The sequence below is a fragment of the Macrobrachium nipponense genome, chromosome 10, assembly GCF_015104395.2.
Source record: "Macrobrachium nipponense isolate FS-2020 chromosome 10, ASM1510439v2, whole genome shotgun sequence".
Taxonomy (NCBI): domain Eukaryota; kingdom Metazoa; phylum Arthropoda; class Malacostraca; order Decapoda; family Palaemonidae; genus Macrobrachium; species Macrobrachium nipponense.
The window spans coordinates 78,655,302-78,677,420 of record NC_087204.1 but is presented as its reverse complement, the minus strand read 5'-3'; the positions used below and the strand labels follow the sequence as shown (position 1 = coordinate 78,677,420).

Sequence of the window (22,119 nt, the reverse complement as noted above, 5' to 3'; positions counted from 1 at the left end):
CCTTCCTGCGAGAAGGCTCCTTGCGCCTACTAGTCGAAAGCGAGCCTACTAAAGAAGAGAGATTCTCTTGGAGGTCCAACAGGAATCTCTTAGTAGATGACCGAATCCCTTCTGGAGAGGATTCCGGATCCTTCATAGCCTTCTTAGGCGCAGGAGAATACTCCGGAAAAGGCTCCGGGCTGGAGTCAAGAGCGCCTACTCCTGGAGGTTTCCAGGCTCTCTTGAGAGGGCGCGATTTGGAAGAAGAGCTCCATCCTCGTTTAGGAGAGGACGAATCAGAGTCGGAAAAACACTTCCTTAAGAGGCTTTTCCTATAGCTCTCTATAGCAGCCTGGGACGAGTCTACAGGACCTGCTGAAGGGACGCCTGACCGTTGGGGATACTCTACATCCCCCTTGCGGCTTTCGACATTCCTCCTCCCCTGGGCATGGGAGTCTGAAAGAGGTCTAGGCCTAGGAGCGATGCGGAGTCGGTCAGACGCCCCCTCCACTGCACTGGGGACACTGCACTTATCACTAGACACTTCACCCTTACCTTGGTTTATATCTCGCAATTGCTGTTGCAAATTGCGGATTGAAGCTTCCACAGCGGCTCTCTCGGCAGACACATCTGCGGGTTCGCTGCGGGGGGAAGGAGCTGAAACCAAAAAGGAAGATGGCGAAGCTACTGCAGGGTTAGAAATACTATCCTGTTCCGCAGAACAGGATCTACTTGAACTTCTAGCTGAAGCTTTTCTAATCCTATCCTTTTCTAACTTTCTAACATACGAAGTTAGTTCTTTCCATTGTAATTCAGTTAAGTTCTCACATACATCACACGTATCCTTAACCGAACAATCCCTCCCCCTACATTTTACACAAACAGTGTGAGGGTCCAAAGTAGCCTTAGGCAACCTCACCTTGCATCCCTCATTTACACATACTCTAAACAGAGTTCCAGGTGTTAAATCGGACATAATTACTAACTAAATCCAACACCAAGCGTATGCCAACAACCAAAGATCAAATACTTCCCAAATAATCCTCGGCGAAGCAAGCAAGAAATTCTAAGCAGGAGCTACCAACAAAGTTGTTGTCAGCACCGGCGACAGAAAAATTCTGTCAGAAAACGGGAATGATTCCTATTACCGCCACCCAGCGGCGGTAGGGGGTGATCACCTGACCTACCTGTAGCGTGTGCCGCGAGTTTTGAATTCTGTCGGACGTCAGAGACATAAGCTAAGTATATATCTGCCGGGTAAGTTGCATGTGTAAAATGCATGTAATTAAATGTTTGGGAACTTCAGGCCCATTGACTTCAGATGAATTAGTTAAGGCCAAAACTAAAATGATTTATTGTGTACAGAGAGAGGTCTATCCCTCAGAAGTTAATGCTTTATTGTGAAAAAAAAACCCATTCCAAAGGGGTCAAGTTTGTGTAAATTGGATCCTTTTCTAGATGAGCAAGGTTTATTGAGAATTAAGGGTAGGCTTGAGCATGCAGATTTAACCTATGAAAGTAAACACCCAGTAATAATACCCAAATGTCACTTTGCTAAACTACTTGTCAGCTTTCAGCATATATTTCTTAAACATGCAGGTGTTTCTTCTATTATGTCTTCCTTAAGAAGTAGTTTCTGGATAATAGGAATTAGAGTACGTATTAGCAAAGTCTGTCATCAAGAAATGGGTTAGATGTCAAAGACATGATTCAAGGGCTTGCAGTCAAACTGTAACTGGTCTCGACTTTGCTGGTCCTCTATTTTGTGCTGATTTTGGATCGAAAAGGTTTTATATTTTGTTTTTCACGTGTGCAGTAGTCCGAGCCATACATGTAGAGCTTACCGACTCCATGAGTGTCTTTGACTGTATGCTTGCAATTCGCAGATTTATTGCTCGTAGGGGGCTTCCATCAGTGCTGTATTCTGATAATGCTAAGACCTTTGTTGCATGTGTCAGTGAATTGCAAAAGATTTATGGACACCTATCTCCCCACTGGAGATTTATAGTTCCAAGGTCTCCTTGGTGGGGAGGTTGGTGGGAACGTTTAATAAGATCAGTAAAGTCTGCGGTTCGAAAAACTTTAGGTGGTAATTATATTTCCAGGTGTGAATTAGAAACGACCTTACATGAAGTTGAAGCATGTGTAAATTCCAGGCCTTTGACCTTTGTTAGTGATGAACCTGATGCCCCTGTCCCTTTATCTCCCTCTCATTTTCTTATTGGGAAAAGTACAGGTTTTCAAACTCCGGTGGACACTGACCCTTCTTGTAGCTAAGGATTTAAGTGATAGAGAAATCTTAAGAAGGCAGACCTTAAATAAGTTTTGGACTGTATGGAGCAATGATTATATCAGGAATTTACCTTGTGTTGTTAAGGGTTTCACTCCAAATTGTGACCTGAAAAAGGGTGATTTAGTGTTAGTGAAGGAAGATAATTTGCCCAGACTGCATTGACCCTTGGGTGTGATAGTTGATGTATTTCCAGGCAAAGATGGACTTATTAGAAGTGTACATGTAAAAACTTCCAAAGGGGTAATTACCAGGCCTATACAAAGATTACATTATCTGGAAATTTCAAGTTTTGACTCTGAAGCTATAACAGAAACCATAAATGAATCCATGCCTGAACCCCCTCTTGAGAAATCTAAGTCTGTATTCCCTCTTGAGTACTCTGTTGAGAATCGCACCCGATCAGGACGGATAACTAAAGTCCCTAAGAAACTAGATTTGTGATCAGATAGGTTTGTATCTAGATTACATGTTTATTCAAGATTTGTAAGTCCATTCGCTTTGAATAACATTTGTCATAATTTATTGTTTATTTTTGTCTCTTAGCAAACATCAGTTTGAGTTATTGCTACAGAATCTATTGAAATTACTGTGAAATTTTAACTCTTCCAATTTGAGACAATATCCAGCGTAACTCACTGTATGTTGTTAGACTACCTTGTTCATTGTTATGTATTCTTTGTGTGAGAGGAGTTATTATGACTCCTCTGGTGGAGAGAATGTTGGAATTAACTTTATGAAAAGCTTTACCTGTCTATTTAGTTGAGTATGCCATTTAATTTGCTGTTTCAACGTTTTCTTTAATGTCATTTGATTTTTTAATTTAATTAGATAGTAGTCTTGGTTTATTGAAATTTGAGTTACTTGCTTTTGTAATTGTTGAGTAAGAAATTTAAGAATAAGTGATTGTTACTGTTTTGTGATCCTGTAAGATTTTCCGATGACTTCTTGTCATCGTTTGTTGTAAGATTCAAACAGAATACAGTCAGAATCAACGGCGTCAACACCCGGCTTTCCTTTCTCAACACTTCTTGGATGTTTGTTAGTCATATATTAAGAACAGTAAGCATCCAGATATTGATTTATGCTAACTAGGATCAAGAACATTTGCTGATACCCAATGAGATGGTTGCATCTGGAGTGAAGGAATTGACTAGTCGGCATCTCTGCCTGTTTAGGACACCCCCCCCCCCCCCAACACACACACACACACCAAGTAGGGCTATGTGTTAACAGCAAATTGTAATTGTAATTCCATTGAATTGTAATCAATTACACATTTTCAAGGTAATTTAAGTTCAAATCTTTAAACTATCTAATATCAAATTTTACATGTAATTTGATGATGCAACTGGTAATTATATTCGTAACTGTAATTGACATGAGGCATTATGTAATTACCGATGGAAATTCGTCCGCTAAACTGATGAGAACATCATACTACAAATTTCCATTACCAGAAGGAACATTCTTGGAAAATAATGAAATGTACAAATTCTTACGATTTCTGATTTATATAATACAAGATACCATTATCAGCTATGTTAAAATGTGATAGTTAAAGACCGCCTTACCGCTTGACCACTGCAAGGCGAAAGCAAGGAATAAGTGGGGAGGAGCTTAGTTATGTCAGACTGAGCCAGCCAATCAGGGCCAAGAAGCGCTTTGGGAATAACTATACTTCTTCAATTTACCTCGGGCCAAGAATGAATTAAATAAGGTGAGGTAACTCGCATAAGCCATCAGCCGAAAGATTGAATCTTGAACCAAAATATGACCACTACATTAGTATTTACAATACGATATGATGTGGATACATAGAACATTGGATTATGCAGTTGGCAAGCCTACACAGTCCAACAATGCTGAAGTCCAATCGAATCTGATTCTCATTCTCGTTCAATTACGTTCTTGAACCGAATATTATACGATTCAATTCTCGTTTTGTGTTCAATTGCTCTGGTAGCGAATCAGGTAAATCTTAATAATAACTCTGCGTCGGGTATTTCTTCAGAAATTAGTTTCCTATAGTATTCAGGTTGCTTATTAAGAATTTACTGTTATTTTTGGGCGGTTGACTGTAATTAACCCCCAGGGGCCAGTACTAAACACGGCGAAATAAATTGGACGCCCCAATCCCTAGCGGATGTATTCGCGGTTACATTCAGTTATTCTTTGGAATTACCGCGAATCATCATAAGTCAGAATGATTGGCCAATACTTGTAATTACTATACAGATATGTATAGAGGATACTTTAGGCTTGACTACTGTGTTAATTTTATGCAGTTTCTCTTGTACTGAATTATCGTAAGACAATATGCATTATCTAGAGATTAACTGATATAATAATTACTGTGCCGTATACGAATAGTGAAATAGACAACCTGATCAACAGGATTGCCACTACCGCAAGACGAACCAAATTTACCTACAGACAGAATGAGGTACTTCTGAAGACGACGGTGCGCTATGCAAACTTTAGAACCAAACCAGAAACCACATCCAAATGATCAACCACGGACTAAAAGCTTCTGTTGCAAAGAACTCGAAGTGGGAACTAAAACCAAGGATGGTTCTAAAGACGAACCTTCACACTAGACACTACAAGGGAGTCCGAACCCTAGGGAACTTAACCTGCTATTCTCTTCCCAAACACTACTTAACCTATTACCGCTACTTATCTGTCCCTGGTCTAACTTAACATTAACCTTAGAACTTATACCTCAAGGGGGAATCTGCTGCTTAACACTGCCTGCTCCGCACCGGGGTGGCCGGCAGATCCTACACTCTGTACTTGCAGTTCTCCATAACTCCTGACACCCGTTAGGGCTGGTTCTGGAACAAGCAGGGGAGCTGAAAGAGAATGATTAGTATCACCTACGCTACCTGCTATCTTTACTTCAATTAGCTTTGTCATGGAACAGCAAACAATTTAGGCATTTTCTATCCTCCAATTCAGAAGCATTCCTACTGTAACTCTTCTTGGCTTAACTCTTGCGATTTTGCAGCTATCTTCTATATACTCTTGGAAGTCTTAAGTGATCTAATGAACTAATCCTTACATTCTATCCACCTCTGTCTGACATACATTACACCTCCCTAAATCTAGAACAAAAGGAATATTTGTCATTTGAGGATACTCATCCGTTGTTGCACTAGCACAGGAACAAAGTATGCCGACATCTCAACCAGCAACAGTTGGAGGCGAGGCTGATGAAGCAGAGATTGAAGTAAGGATTTGTTGACGAGGCTCGACCATCTCAAGACGATAACAGAGTAGTTTCAAAATTGAAATACGATCCAATCGGATAAAATAGGAAGAGACGTTGTAAACAGAAGGCAAGGATATCAAAACTCAATCAAGGCCTCGGTAAACATTGTGAGGGTCGGGCTACATGGCCAAAAGTTCGCTGGGAGCAGGACCAAGTCCAGCTCACCACGCGAACGAATAACAATTGAGGGGACAAGCCTCTGGTGGCCGGTATTTGCAGCAGCGTTGCCAATGGTAACTTAGGTAACTCATTTAACTAGATTTTACCTGCAGCGTTGGTAACGCTGACAGTTAAAATTACCCACTTAGTGGGTAAATATGTGAGGATATAGTTCGGGCTGGTCAGTGATCAAGGCTAATTCAGGTGTTCAGGGAGTGTATTGCAATATGAATATTGGTACCACTTACACCGAAGCGTAATTCCCAGAAAAAATAATGCCACTACTCATAGTAACCCATCCTCTCGAAGCTGGCATACCAAGGCAGACACTAGCACTGAATGGGTGCCTGCTAAAATGTAAAAATAAAATTTTTAAATAGGCTGGAGAAGAATGTAGAGTAAGATAAGGAGCATTTGATAATAATCTTCCTTGTACTACACCATATGTAAGTGTTACATAAAAAATATATGGAACGTGTGTTATTCCATATATAAATAAGCCGATGACCCAAGGGGTCACTGACGAGATAGCAAGGAGTGTGATAGGGACCGATAAAAGAATGCAGGCTAAGCCTTGGTGTGTTGTATCAGCGTCCTGGTTTGCATTCGCCTGTGGTAATCAAATCCATTGTTGTGTAAAACAGGTCACAGTGCTTTCGTTTGGGAACATTTTGACCTATAACCCACAGACGACTACGTGACTTCCTCTCATATGTTCGTCTGTCTGTATGTTAGGTTTGCTCTCTTATGATTTTGTAAATGCATTGTAACTCAGAACTCTAACTCCTCTCCTAGAATCAAGTTCTCTGAACCACTTCTTGCCTCTACTCAAGAGATGTAGTTTCGCAAATACATTGTTAAGTTTATCAACATGAGTTTGATCGTCTTCACCTTTATACCCAAAGATACTGACAAAACTTAGAAATTCTCATCGCAATCGATGCTACTCCGACGAGGATGGGAAGTATACAAACAGATACTTGCGTATAACATCGCAGGTCGAAATATCCAACGGGGCGCCTTGTTCTACATAGGCCCAGCCCCTACACATAGACTGTAGACAGGACATTCAATGACCATGAATATTGGCATATATGAATTATAGGATTGTGATGAAACAAACTATATTTTTCCCATAAATGGAAAGTAACAAATTCACTGAAACACCTCTCTTGCCTTCTCTATTAATCCATATATACAGTAGTCTACTTATAAAAATAGACTATACAGCAGCACTTTCTAACAAACACCTTACCTCAGAGAATGTGACATGCAACTGTTAATATGCATAAAACCCCTACATAATAATTTAGCTTCAAATAGATTAAAAAAAAAATGTCAATGATCAAAATTACAGGAAGTAACTTGAGTTATTAGTACTTCAAATCTTAGGAAGTAACTGAAGTTATTAGTACCTCAAATCTTAGGAAGTAACTAAGTTATTAATACTGAAGGCCAAAAATTTAATTATGATAAAAAGGACATCACACATATCGGTGATACTCTCCAGAGCACTATTGACAGCATGAGTTTAATAATTTGTAAACCTAGAAGGACATTAGTGGTTAAACAGATGGTTGTTAAATCTTGTCATGTGCTGGGTTTGTCCAGTACTCTGAACCCTGAAAACCTTCCTTGAATAGTGCTTAAACAATCCCTAAGTTAATTAAATTGATTACATGCTTTCATGAGTGCTTTGAGATAAACCACCATTAATGTACTTCTATTAAATGTACATAAACTGAAAAATGATCTAGTTTTCTTGAGCTAACTTTACCATGTAAATGTAGGCCTAATAAACTAAAACCCATATTAATACTCTACTTAAATTAGAACCAAACCTATTTTAATTGACGAGTGACAAAACAAGGTTAAAATCTCAAACAAGGTTAAAATCTCTAGACACCAACAACAAAATACTAAATATTAAAAAGGCTGACCTTCCGAAGTAATTCAGGGTCACGTTCAACAAACTTCATAAGAAAATATCCTCCAATAGTAAAGCCCCCAACGTAATAAAGTGACTTGAGTACCGACATTGCTAACAAATTCTGCAAGAGTAACCAGACTTGAGATAAAAAAAATAAATTTTGTGGCACACATGATAATACAACCATCTTTATACTAAGCCAGAGCCAATGCAAAAGCAAATTTCTAACTGGATATTTAAAAAAAACCTGCAGCAACAAAGAGTCAAGCAGACATTGTTTGTTTCTATTCATGCACCATGATTTGCCTCTTCATTCATTTATTTATTTTTGACTGAAAACAGAAGATTCAATTCTCACAGGAAAATCTATAAACAAAATATACAGAACTGATAAAAAAAATTATGCCAAACAACCCAAATGGAATATTTATCCATAACTCGAAGCATGGGGAAAAAGTTTGTAGTAAGGAAAAATTGTAAATGGCAAACAATGGTTGTTTCTAAACATTAAACCAAGTGAGAAATGCTACACTTTCACCATTCTTGTGAAGTGACAAATCCCTGGTTGCGACTGCTTATCTCTTATTGCATACTGAAAGTTTCTCGTTAAAATGGAAATATTTTTAGCATACAAAGGATTCACCATTTTGATTAGAATAAGTGTTAGTTAATTCAACATCTATTACAGTAATGGAGTAAATGAAATTATGGTTACTACAACAGAATGAACCAAATATTTGCATATATCTATCAAAATTACAACATTATGAACCAAGGAAGTGCATATAAATAGCAGTTACTATGACAATGAGAAAGAAAGAATACACTACTACTACCTGAAAATGCCTTGAAATTTGCTAACTCAAGTTCCCTTTCTTTTCTGTGGTAGATCTATACGGTTTCCCTAGATAAAAGTAGTAACTGATGGATGTTTGAAAAACTATAGGAGACACTAAAACCTGATAAAAGACTTGACACGTGAAACCACCTGGGAACAGACTTGAGAAAGTTCACTTTTTATGGTGTTCCAAAGCCTTAAGATATTGATGATGGTTATGAGCAGACAATCCAAATGCAAGAAACAGGTACAAACAAACTGTTTATTTACAAATGCTTATTACAGGCTAAGTAGCTACAGCTAACTGTAGTTAGGAGAAAACTTGTTGCACAACTGATGAAGTTGTCTTACATAATTCAGGTCAACAAACAATCTGAGCCTCTGACCTTAAATAATAAATTGAAATTGAAATTACTTTGAATACCTCTGAAGTAATCTTAAAACATACCTCAGAATACCTTCTAAGTAATCTTAAAACATACCTCAGAATACCTTTTAAGTAATCTTAAAACATACCTCAGAATACCTTTGAAGTAATCTTAAAGCATACCTCAGAATACCTCTGAAGTTATCTTAAAACAAACCTCAGAAAATTTCAATTGAAACATGAACACTAGAGTGCACAGATGATGAAGGCCCTTTTCATGACCTGTAGCTAAAGCAACAACCCCATCATAACATTGCTAATGAGTTCTTTTGATGAGCAAGAGCATCAGAGCTCACATTTTAGGTAAATTAATGTATATCTTTTACCAGTTTTTATGAAATTTTAGTTTAATTAATGTTCAAGTGCTGAATGGCCATAGCTGCCCCAGTGCTTGACAAGTACACCCAAAATCTATAAATCAATCAAAGAACCTTTAGTCACACTAATTAGCATAGTACCCTTGACATGTTAATCTAATCAGTAATAAGAAGTCTATGATTACAGCACCTTATTTATGTTGATGATCTTGTTTCTACAAGCAAGAACCTTATAAGCACTGGTCGTCAATACATACATAACTGAGATAACTATTCAGGCCTATAACTCTGAAGACCACTTCACCAGTGACTAAAAGAATTTTTCATACTGGGAACAAAAACACTGTTAAACCAAATGCTGAATGGCAGTGTATATCCTCTCTTCAACTGCTTTAATAAGCGGATTAACCAGACCATTCCACTGCTAAGAGCAACACCATCAAGAGAGGAAATTGTCCAATCATAGGCATGGCATGGTTTTTACCCCAACCAGTCTCTAATGTGGCTTTAAAAAGATTAAAACAATAGGAGCTGAGGAGATATTCCTCCTTATCACTATTCTAGAATCATGTGAGGGAAAACAAGACACTGTCCTTGAGCTAAAGGGTGAAAGTAGCCCGTAATGGGTTACAGAGAATCTGAAGTTCAGAGGAATCTGTAACTTCACTGTACTATGAATGACTGTGATAACATTCAGGACAAATGGAATTTCAATTATACATGGTGTTACCTCCCAATGATTTATAGAGTTCAACAACTGCTAAGACAACAAAGTCTAGGGTACAAAAATCTGAGACACTTTTCCTACATATAATTGAAATGAACAGTGTTAAATCACATACTTAATAATTTTTATCAACATTACCTGCATCTGGAAATTACAGGACACATACGTAGGTCAAATCTAGTCACTGATGCACAAGCACCTGTGAGAATGCCAAACTTAGTGCCATACATGCACTAAATGAAAGCTTATAAGCTAAGTCTAACCTCCATGTGGGTCTAGTTCCTAAGCTTAAATCTTGCCAGCAACTGGGAGTTTCTGCTAAAAAAAACCTGGATCATTTTGGTTTTGCATTGCAACCAAAGTCTAATAGTTTAGTGTCCTGACATATTTATTCAACTTGCCATCTTGAGTTACTTCTGGTGAGCATTCAAGTGTCAAGTTGAATGTCAAATGTGTAACACCTTGCATGTCTCATCATTCATGACCCCTTTATCTCTCTACCTCTTTTTCTTTAAATCTTCAGCCTGAGTTAACATGCTATAAAGATTATAAATATTTATGAGGGAATAGAATTCTAATGAAACCTATACACCTGAATTCAGATATCAGCAAAAAGCAGGAATGAATTTGCACACTGCTCAAACATTTGGAAATCATACGATTCAGAGACTGTACTAGGTAAACTATTCCAAATTATAGTTGTAGCTGACACTGGCGGATCTGGAAATCTTACGTTGGAGGGGCGCATATAAGTATATTTACAGTATATATGTACACACACACAGTAATAATCATTAACTAAGCACATCTTTTGGTACTAATGATTTATAGAAAGAAAATAATGTTTTATTAATCATATCCATAACGGGGCGGGGGATACGTCACCAGATGGCCCCTGTTAAATCTGCCACTGGTAACAGGGATAATTTCCTAGCAAACTGAGATGTATACATTATACATACTAGAAAACACTATTGGCAGTAGTAGCCTGCCTAGTGTTGCCAGGAAAGCTGCCTTCATTTCCAGCACATTGATATGCAGTTTACTACCCTGCTGACTCCACTCCCTAGAGGTCAGTAGGTCCTCTAGATGAGTTCCCAAACTTTGGAAGAAGCGTCTGAGAACAGTAAAAGCTTTGGGGGGGGGGGGGGGGTGAATTGAGGGGGCAGTCCCACTGTCAGATTGTTGTCCAACCCTCAAAAGTACGTAGATTGCTTCTGACCTCTGATGACAAAGGGACTTGCATGTGAGGGGGGATCTCTTGCTGGAGACCAAAACTCCTGTAGTTTTCACTGCAGCAATTGTTGATGCAGGCAGCCTTGAGGAACGAGTTTCTCCAGAGAAGTTAAAAGGCCTAGAACCACCTGCCACTGTTTCACTGGTTGTGTTCGTTTGGACAAGAAGGCAAGAGCTACTGTCCTGAACTTCTCAATCCTTTGCTCTGATGGAAAAAACTCTCGACATAGCTGAGTCTACCACCATTCCCAGGTATACAATATTCTGACTTGGAATTAGATCTGACTTTCACCAGATTTACCATAATGCCTTAGCTGTGGCAAAACTGAAGTAGTTGATTTGAGTCTTGAGTCAGCTTTTCCTTGGAACTCGCAAAGACCAGCCAGTCATCAAGATATCCTAGAAGTCTCATCCCCTGAGAATAAGCCCAAGCTGACACCAAAGCAAATACTCTTGTGAACACCTGTGGAGATGTCAAACCGAAGTAAAGAACCTTGAATTGGAACTCCTTTCCCCCAAGACTGAAGTGAAGAAACTTCTGGAAGGAAGGATGGATGGGGATCTGGAAGTATGCATCCTTCAAATATTTAGTCAACAAAGTCGTTATACCTGACCACTGCTAAGACAGTTCATGGAGTCTCCATTTTGAACTCCGTCTTCCTGATGAACACGTTCAAAGTTGACAGATCTATGACTGTCCTCCAATCACCATAGCCTTTGGAACCAGGACTATTCGGCTCTACTTGCTCTACTGTTCCCTTTTCCGTCATCTTGCAGTCCTAGGTATTTTTAAGATCCTTGATCGTAAGACAGGTGCAGGAGAAGGCGATCTGAAAGAGGAGGTGTGAAGTCGAATGGAAGTAGATAACCAACCCCATCTACTATCCATGGATCCGCCCAGTAACTCTGCCACATTAACCAGTGGCTTGCCAGGCAATCCCGCCACCTGCGGCAATGAGTTGGGAGAGGTACCCACTGTATCATCTGAATGGGAGGTTTCTTCAATTCAACAAGTCCATAATACTCTTGAGCTGTCTCTAAACTTGTGCCAACGAAGGGTCATCTTCCTCTGTAGTTGCAGATCTCTGAAATGGAAAATATTTAAGCTTTTTAATAGGTAATTCTGGTGCTGGGCACCTGGGCACTTCCTAGCGCCAGGGAGCCTGTGGGCTTGTGGGCACTTGGGAGCATCAAGACACAAGGACACTTGTGTGAGTAGCAGGAAGATTGAGCCAAAGGGCGCTCGTGTGAGAAGCACGAAGATGGTGCTAATGGGCGCTTGTGTGAGTAGCATGAAGATGGCGCTTGGGAGTTACTGAGTGCTCGTGTGAATAGTGGGAAGATGGCGGTAATGGGCGCTTCTGGGATCCTATTTATCAACATTCGTCATTTAGGCGCAAAAAATTATCAGAAGACAGCCTTTCGGGACTGTCTCAAAAACTGCAGGAAGGCTGAGGATTCCTCTCGGGTTCCTTATGTCTTTTAAAAGGCGGAGGAGAGTGCTCCACTGAAGAGGGGCTCTTCAACGGGCGCAACTCAATCGAATAACAGCATTGACAGCGCGAATCCGGGCTGAGCGTTCCTGAGCTTCATAAGAGAGGGAGAACTTCAGAGATGTCTCTTGAAGCCTATGTTGCAACCTGGGAATACACAGGTTCGACTGAGGGGGTGACTTCCCGTGGTCAGACCCTGCCAACCCCCCTTGGGCCTCCAGTATACCTCCTCCCCTGATTTAGGGGAGTCTGACAGTGACCTTTGCCTAGGAGCATCACCAGGCCGGGCGGCCACCTCCTCTACTAACACTTCACTTTCAATTTTATTTAGTTTACTCATCAACAATCTCACTGACTCATCTAGTTGAGTAACAGTATACATCATCAATTCAAACTTCTTGTCATCACTCACCTTTCTAGGGGTCAAATTATGAGAGGCCTTACTTTCCGCTCTAACAGCACCCTTCCTCTTACGATTCCTTTCGAGTTTGTCAAGATGAGAAGCCAAATTTTTCCACATCTTCTCATCCCATCCTTCACATTCTTGACAGGTATTATTAATAACAATCTTTACCTCTGCCATTAGCACAGATAGTATGTGCATCATACAAAGCTTTAGTCATTCTAGTATTGCAGCCTTTGCTGCAATACCTAACACTACTAGAGGTAGAATCTGACATAATAATGTATTAAATTAAAAAAATGATATTGTTATGATACAATAAAGTTTGTTCATACTTACCTGGCAGATATATATATAGCTGTATTTTTCTGAAGTCCGACAGAATTTCAAAAACTTCCGGCACACGCAGTGGTCGGCCAGGTAGTTAGTTCCCATTCCCGCCGCTGGGAGGCGGGTATCAGGAACCATTCCCATTTTCTATTCATAATTTTTATTTCCACTGTCCCCTGAGGGGAGGTGGGTAGGTACTTGATTATATATATCTGCCAGGTAAGTATGAACAAAATTTATTGTATCATAACAATATCATTTGTTCATGAAACTTACCTGTCAAGATATATATATAGCTGAATCCCACCGTTGGAGGTGGGAAGGGACAGAATAGAAGGATTTTGGGAAACAAATGCATGCAGATGATATACATCTTGGTTCCACCTGTTAGCATAGCTGGCTTCATGGTTATTGCCACGTAAGTCTGCTTGTGCTACTAGAGTTGCCAGCGAGGTAGAGACCTATATAGCTGGTGTACTCCAGATAATCTGTCAACAGGGGCGAGACCACGACGTGACTAGACCATATTGACCATACCATGAGGGCTAAGAAGTAAAATAAATATATATATAAATATATATATCACCACCTGACCAACCTAGCCAAAGTTAAGGTGTGTTAACTAAGGCTTAAGAGTTAAGAAGTCGCCGTTGTCGGCGACTCAACAACTAAATTAAGAGCTCTTCCTAACCATTTTCTACAGGATAGGATGAGTGGTACTTCTTGCCCCCAAGATTGTGTCTGCAGACACGTATGGCCCTAGCGAGCAACAGATCTCATATGCCATCTTCACATCTCGCAGGGAGTGTGAAGTGAACACAGAGTTGCTTCGTTAAAACATGGTACTCAGGATGTTGCCGAGTGCCATGCTCTGTTGAAATGCTTCCGAGGCCGCGCCCTCACCTCGTGAGCATTCAGATAAAAAGATTTCAAATCTTTGTGCAAACACAATGAAGGAGCATTTTTGAAAGAACTCCTTAACACTAAAGCCAGGGTGTTCCTCGATATGGGCAAGTCTGGTCTTTTTCGGAACACTGCAGATTGCCCGAATGACTTCGACTTTCTTGAGTTTTATGTAGATAAAACTTGAGAGACCCGACAGGGCACAGGACTCTCTCTGGCTCCTGCCCACTAACTTGTGCCATCCTTGCTTCCAAGCTCCTGGCCCAAGGACAAAACGGGTTTCCATTCTTAGGCCACAACGGAAGGCTTAGAGAGCACACCGCCTTGTGTTCTCTAAAGCCAAAACTTGTGACGATGGCTTAAAATCTCACTAGCCCTCTTTGTCGTATCTAGGGTGGTTAGAAGAAGGCCTTCCTGATCACATGCAAGAAGTTAACAGGTAGGAGAGGTTCGAATCCTTTAACATCAAGAACTTCAGACTACGTCTAAGTTCCATATTGAAAGCTTCGATCTGGACATGCACAGTCAGTCCGTCTGTACTAAAGTCAGGTGACCGACCAGTTAACCAGTCAGACGAATCAAGGACAGCAAGGCTGTACCCTGAAGACCATAAGGCACTATTCTTCGCTGAAGGATGAGTGTCTGGACTGCCTGGGTGATTCAATCTAAGCAAACCTTGGGGGGTGTATCAACGCAACCCAACGTCGTCAGCGAATCAACTCCTGAGCAACTCCTGTGCCAGGAGAAAGGAGCGAGGAGCAAAAAGGCGATTCAGTCCCGAAGGAAGAATGCCTGACAGTCCAACCTGGTCTCATGTTACACGATCATCGGGGGTGTATAAACGCAACCGACTTCGTCAACAAGAAACTCAGGGCTACTATATGTCGCCTGATCTTGCAAGAGTGTCTGACTCCGAGAAAACAGGTGAGACAAAAAGTAGATGGTGAGCGAGTTTCGAGATTCCACAGAACTCAAAGATCGTGATGGGCTTTGTTGTTTGACAGAAGCAAATCTCTGGAGCCCCAAAGGGCCGTCAACAACATATATGCGTATTCTTTAATAGTTGTGACTGCCAGCTTATCCCATTCTTCAGACGGAAAGGGAAGACGGTAATCTTATTCCTGTCAACATCTCGATAGTCTGAACGTAGTCAGACTCAAAGCGGAGAGGTTATAGGTACCTTTCGAGTTAGAGTAGACCGACTCTCTCGGAAAAGGTCCTTGGAAAGTGAACTAGGAAGGATGTGACCTCTGTGAATCCAGGATCCTGAAGGCCAACATGGGGCGATCAGCGTCATTGTCGCTCCCTGTGACGTCAATAAATCCTCTTATATTTCCTAAGCGATTGAAAAAGGGGAAAAGAGACTAAACATCCATCCCCGTTCAATATCATAGTATGGCGTTTAATGGTACCGATCCCGGATCGAGAATAAGGGAGCAGAGAAGAAGAAGCCTCTTCGTCCTCAACATATCGAAGAGATGAATGAAAGGACGTCCCTAAAGTCTCCACAACTCTCAACATACTTCTAAAGAAAGATTCCACTCGAAAGTCAGTAGCTGCTGCCGTCGATCGAGACGATTCGTACGGACTTTTGCAATCCTGTAACGAACCTCTAGAGGATCGTTACATTCTACGCCTGTTGTTATAATAGGCTCTCTCTCGTAAACTCGAACAGGGACCGAGAGAAGATACTTCTTAAGATATGAGAGAGCTGTGGAATATCAGAGTTGATCTGGACCACTGGTTCCGAAAACTCGTTTCGAGGACTGGAGGGACGACCGAATTGCTTCTACTTCTTTCAGATTAAGATCCAGGACATCTGAAACCCTATCCAGATGTCCGGCACCTTCTTTCTATCTCCTCAGGTGATACTTGACGCACTGAGAGATGTTCAGAATCATTCCTAGATCTTGAATAATATTTCAGTTTCCCGGTAGGAAAAAACTGTGGAGGTCTGAATTGCAGTCTATTCAGGGAAACAAACTTCTTCGGGAAGGAAATGGTCCCCAGCAAGAACATCCATTCCCTCCACGAGTATGCTTACTTCCCTAATAAGGCTGCGCTTTGCCTAAGCAGGAGAGCATACAATAGTGCAATGTTGCGGTACACTCGTAGTTCTATACCGTGCGGTAACGAGCACTGAAAGGATTAAGAGATATCTCTGTTGAACATAGTAAGGCAAAACGAATGCAATGTTTATTCATTCATGTTAGAAATCCCCTCAATCTTAGGCTAAAGTCCGTGATTGTAGGGCAGAGATACAGTTAGTCAGTCAATCCCGCAGGAGAGAGAGACGTAAATTACCGCGCATGACAGCGAACGAGCTGGGACTGGCTCGGTTGGACTGGAGGCTGGAGCGGACAGTGACAGCAGCAGCTTACATTCGTCGTCTCTTACCGTTATGCGTGGGTTGCCAGCTACTCTATTCTACGAAGAAATAGGTCCGTTATTTTTTAGCAGAAAGAGACTCTCAAGCTGGTATATTTAAGCGAAACAGAAGGCGCTAAATATAGAAGTGCGTTTGTGTCGTCATAACACTATCATACAACGGTAAAAGAAAAATCGGAAACTCCTGGTAGGCTGCAGGGAGTAACAATTAAATGCCCTTAAAATAAAAGACAATAGACCTCTCGGTTGTCATCCGAAGAGGTAACTACAGCAAGCGTATATGACTTGAACCAACCAGTAGTAAAATAACGCAAGGCAAAATATGAAATTGTTATGATACAACAAAAGTTTGTTCATACTTACCTGGCAGAGATATCTATAGCTGAATTCGGAAACACAGCTACATACATATCTGACAGGCAAGTTTATTGAACAAATCTTTGAGGAATCGAAGCGGATAGCTCAAGCTTCTTATGTTATTGGACATAAGCGTTCATTGACGTAGTCTACAAGTCTATTACTCGTACGAGGCTGCGATTGATGAATGAGGGCTCTTACGAATCTTGTCAAAAAGAGCTTATCCGCTTACGCAATATAAAGTTATTGAGATGTTTGTCAATGAGAACTAACCCATTTACAGGACAAAGAGATATTTTGTCAATGAGGGGATACCCACTTACTTGACAAAACGATAGTATATTGTCAATGGGGGAAAGTCACTGAATTGACAAAACATAATCCAGGAAGTCGAGCATATTATTTTTCCCATTCCCGTATCAATCGAGGAAGGGGCAAGAATCCTGATAAGAGACTGGGCTTTCGGCAGGTAGGACCCCGATGTTCAACTTCGGCAGCGTAGTCCCGAACTTAGGAATTAACAAAATCTATCATCTGAAAAGCCCTTTCAGATGGACTAAAAAGCTTGCAACTTAAATTTATTGGCAGTATGGCAAAGGAAGTCCTGTCTTGCGCTTTCCTGAAGAGTGTCCTCTTGATGAGTGCTTTTGCAAGAATCCTACTGAACGTAGCCGAGCGTCATGACATGCAGGACGTCGAGCTTTTACATAACCCGTAACTGCCTTATCACAAAGTCTTGACTGCGGTAGAGCAAACGAGATCTTCCCTTGAGCTTTCCTTAACTCCATCCACCTTTGCGAAAAGCAATATTAATTGACAGAGACCTCTTGAATTCGCGAAACCCGATGTCTTGCTGGGTTTCGAAGAAGAAGTTGCCTGTTCACTTTAAGCTACCTCCGAAGCACTGCTTACTTCACATTCTTTGCAGGTGAGGTAGAAGGTATCACCGAAGGTAGAGGCAAAAATTCTTTGGGCCCAAATCTGAAACAAGAGCTTGAAAAGTTCAACAGAAACGTTCAGCCAGGTGACACACCTGGCGTGCGCTGGTGCACGCTCGGCGTCCACTGGCGCGCGTTCGGCGTCCACTGGCGCGCGCTCGGCGTCCACTGGCGCACGCTCAGCGTCCACTGGCGCGTGCTTGGCGTGCACCTGCGCGCGCCTGGCGTCCATCCGAGCGTCCCGCCCAAGCCGAGCGTCCAAAGAAGTGTGCAGAAAAGCGTCACGCTCCTGACAGGCGTCAAAACAAGCGAGAGAAACTGCCTTCAGGGAAGAGCGAGATACATCTCGGAGAAAAATCCGACTGCACGAAGCAGTCTCAGGAGAAGGGTTGATCGTGTAAGAATACGAGGGGCAAGGGAACACCTTCTATTCTCACAGAACAAAGCTCGGACGTCAGTGCTCAAAAGCGTCCTGCTCGGTGGAAAGACTTACACATGTTCAGGCGACGTTCGCCTTATTACTTCTCACTGAAACGCATGACGAGAGAGAGAGAAACGTGAAGCGTCCTCCTCTATAAAGCTTCTATTTAGAGGGCGCGAGTCCTTCCGAAAGCTCCAACCCCTGCGCGGGGAGGACGCTTCGGAGGACGAGAAGCAATCCTTCAGGATTCGTGCATGTGCACGTACTTTGGCAGTCTGGGGATTTTCATCAGAAACTGCCGAAGGCACGCCAGATCGGTGGGGGTTCCTCGTAACCCTCCTTCAGCTTTCGACATGCTCTCTCCCCGGGTCCTGGGAGTCAAGCAGAGGTCCCGGCCTAGAGGCGAAATAAGGCCGATCTGATGCACCCTCCACTACACAAGGGGCACTGTCACTGCACTAAGCCACTTCACTATTGCTCTCTAAAGCAAGCACTTTCCATTCTAAGTTACGAATCGAAAGAGTATTAGAGAAAGGGCAATAACCTCTACAGACACTGTTTTAGGGCCCGAAGGCAACATTACAGGGTTAGGAGTAACAATAACAGAAGTAGCACTCTACACAACAATGAAGGAGAGCGATCACCTCTCGCAGACATATTCATAACCCGTAGGCCATACTACAGGGTTAGGCAAAATAAAGTCTACAGGAAGGTTAGCAGGTTCACTACCCTGACTTTTGTTTACTGATTAATTGCGTACATACGAATCATACGTCTTCCTTACGGAATTAGACGTTTACTGATTAATTGCGTACATACGAATCATACGTCTTCCTTACGGAATTAGACAGTCTCACACTCCTTACATAACAAATCTCAACAAAGAAGCAAGACCCATACCCCTCGTGCATACCAAGTGCGGATCTACCGAAGCTTTCGGTAGCCACACCCTATCTTTGCAGACAACACCCTCTGAAACTAGCCTAACTAGATTCAGATATCTTATGCAAAAATGAATCAAATTCAAATCAATTTAAGATAGCGTATGCCTAGCCACAAATCCAATTAAATAAATTAAAAGACAATTAGGATACTTAGCGGCAATGAAGTTTCCAAAATCCTAAGACGGAGGTACTGAAAACAGGTGTTTCCAGCACCGGCGACAGAAAAATTATGAATAGAAATGGGAATGGTTCCTGATACCCGCCTCCCAGCGGCGGGAATGGGTACTAACCACCTGGCCGACCACTGCGTGTGCCGGAAGTTTTTGAAATTCTGTCGGACTTCAGAAAAATACAGCCATATATATATCTGACAGGTAAGTTTCATGAACAAAACAATTATTGTTAATATAAAACACTCAAAGTAAAGTAACTAACATGAGCAGATGAACCAAATAATTGCCAAACAAGCAAACGATCAGCAATTTTTGACGAAAGAAAACCGGGCTAAAAAAAAAAAAAAAAAATACACACACACATTTAACAAAAATCACGACAATTAGATGCCAAATAATATCCAAATAAAGGCTACAAGCCTAAACACTTCACCGCAGTGAAAAATCAAGGTAAAGTTTTAATGGAAAAACAAGCCACTCCTACAATGTGTTAGCCCTAGGATGGCAGAAACAAAATTGAGGTTTTCTCATGTAGTTGTTCGTCTTCCCACCAAGTAGTGGGAGGAGCCTGGTTGCCTACTGGACACAGGAAGAAGTGGAAGAAGTTTTTAACAATGAATTCTCAGGAATTCAAGCAGTCATCGAGTAGAAACTACAGCTATATAATTACTGGCTAAGTTACACTAATAAAACTTGCCTTTCATAAGGATAATGGGTTTGAATGACTACAGACAATCACATAAAAGTACTTAATAAAAATTTCTATCATGTATTAATTTGAACTGCTTACTTCAAAGGTTAGGGACAAGCCACAACAGATGCAAGTTATGGCTTCCTTAATTGTACCCTCATTTTCTTCAATGACAGCAGGAATGAAAAAAATTTTAATACTTGAAACTTGCTTGCAATTTGCAGAATGAACATTCAATTCATTGTACCCGAGGTTTCTTGGGACATTAGTTCTTTAGGGTTCCCAAGGGTCTTTGTTAACAATACTTTTGGTAATAGCATATTTTCTATAATTATAACTGCATACATGTACTTCTAAAGTGAAAACAGGTTGTTACCAATACTTTTGGTAGTAACATATTTTTTATAATTATAACTGCATATATGTACTTACTAAGTGAAAACATGTATTAAGTAATGAGTCACTCATTATGTTTTCACACAGACATTCACTAATTTATAGTGAGTGAAATACACCTACATTTTATTGGGTATTTTTTCTGCTTTATATATGACAACAGCCTATGATTAAAGTTTCGAGTCAAAATATTCACATAAGCCCTTATCAGCAATATACCAAACTCCAAGACCTCTTTGGATCTAGGCAATTAGCCTAGTGTGGGTACTATTTATGCATTTCCCTCTAATTACTACATTCAGCAATAATAAGAATTACAAATTTACAAGGACTAAAAAACAAGTTTACTAAATTATGAAAGGTTTCATATAATAAAACAATAACCTGAAAATACTCATATCATCACAAATTATGTTCAGTCTTAAAAAATCTTTCATCACGACTCACCTGTTAATAATCAGTTTTCTTTAACTATCTCTGCTTTCAGTAAGGGTAGGGGTTACTTTAGTATCTGAAACCTGATTGTGCTGGATTGCCCAAATATTACTGTCAATTTTTCTTGTCTGATCTTTGGACTGGAAAAATTCTCCGACTGAATAAAAGCCTGAAACATCAAGAGAATAATGGTAGTTTAATGCATAAAAGACTACTGCCACTACCTGACCATCAGGCAGGCAGAGGTATTTGACTTCTAAAATTGCAGCACTTGATAGAAATAATGCTATTAATGTTGTCAACAAATTCAAACTCAGTTTCCACTTGGAAGGTCAGGTCAAGACTTACTGCACTTCCTAAGGCCATTATTCCATTGTGAGGGTAAGTGAAAGACCTTAGTTTAGCCCTAGTAACCTATGAATTTTCCATATATCTACTGGAAACTAGAGAGCATTACAATATATGTTCAAGAACAAACTTAAACAAGACTTCAACTAAGATTCCTATTGTATTCCATTACAGGTGACATTAAGTCATAAATGAGTGCAGATATTAAGTTTCAGTCTAAATAAACATCTCAAGAAGATATCTAATTCCCAATTATCCAAATATGAAGAAAATTTCATTCTTTAATACAGACCACATATTACCTTTCATGAATTCATGTCAAAAACACTTGCAAAGATTTCTTCAACTTACTTCCAAACAGTAAGTTTTGAAGTAATACTCGACTTGTAAAATAACAGTAAAACTCTCATAACATGAAATAGGAAATTCTACACTTACAAGAACAGTAAAACTCTCATAGCATAATTAAGGAAATTCTACAAGTTAATTATATTTCCTACAAGTGAACTATATCTCATGAAGTTAAAATAATTTTTAAAAAAACTTACCTTCCAGAGCAACGGGAAAATTATTTTTCATGTAGTACCTGAAATCTGAGAAAAAGTTCCTTTTAATATTACATAAATAATAATGAGACAAAGAATAGTATGTATACTTATACTTCAAATCGCCTGACAACTTTCCCAAATTCTAACTAAACAATAAGAATAGTATTATAAGAT

At 40.5% G+C, this 22,119-nt stretch overlaps 1 protein-coding gene across 3 annotated transcripts in view; it reads right to left on the bottom strand.

Moving 5' to 3' along the window:
- Window positions 1-22,119, bottom strand: part of LOC135223717 (tubulin-specific chaperone C-like) — a 114,288-nt gene that overhangs the window by 26,569 nt on the left and 65,600 nt on the right. For 2 of the 3 annotated variants that reach the window (XM_064262459.1, XM_064262460.1), the window contains 2 exons: window positions 21,946-21,990; window positions 21,062-21,218 (listed from right to left, as the gene is read on the bottom strand). The gene's annotated coding sequence lies outside the window, so the exon portion shown is untranslated. Of the gene's footprint in view, window positions 1-7,642; window positions 7,754-21,061; window positions 21,219-21,945; window positions 21,991-22,119 lie in introns of all 3 variants that reach the window. The other variant, XM_064262458.1, reaches the window with a different exon arrangement.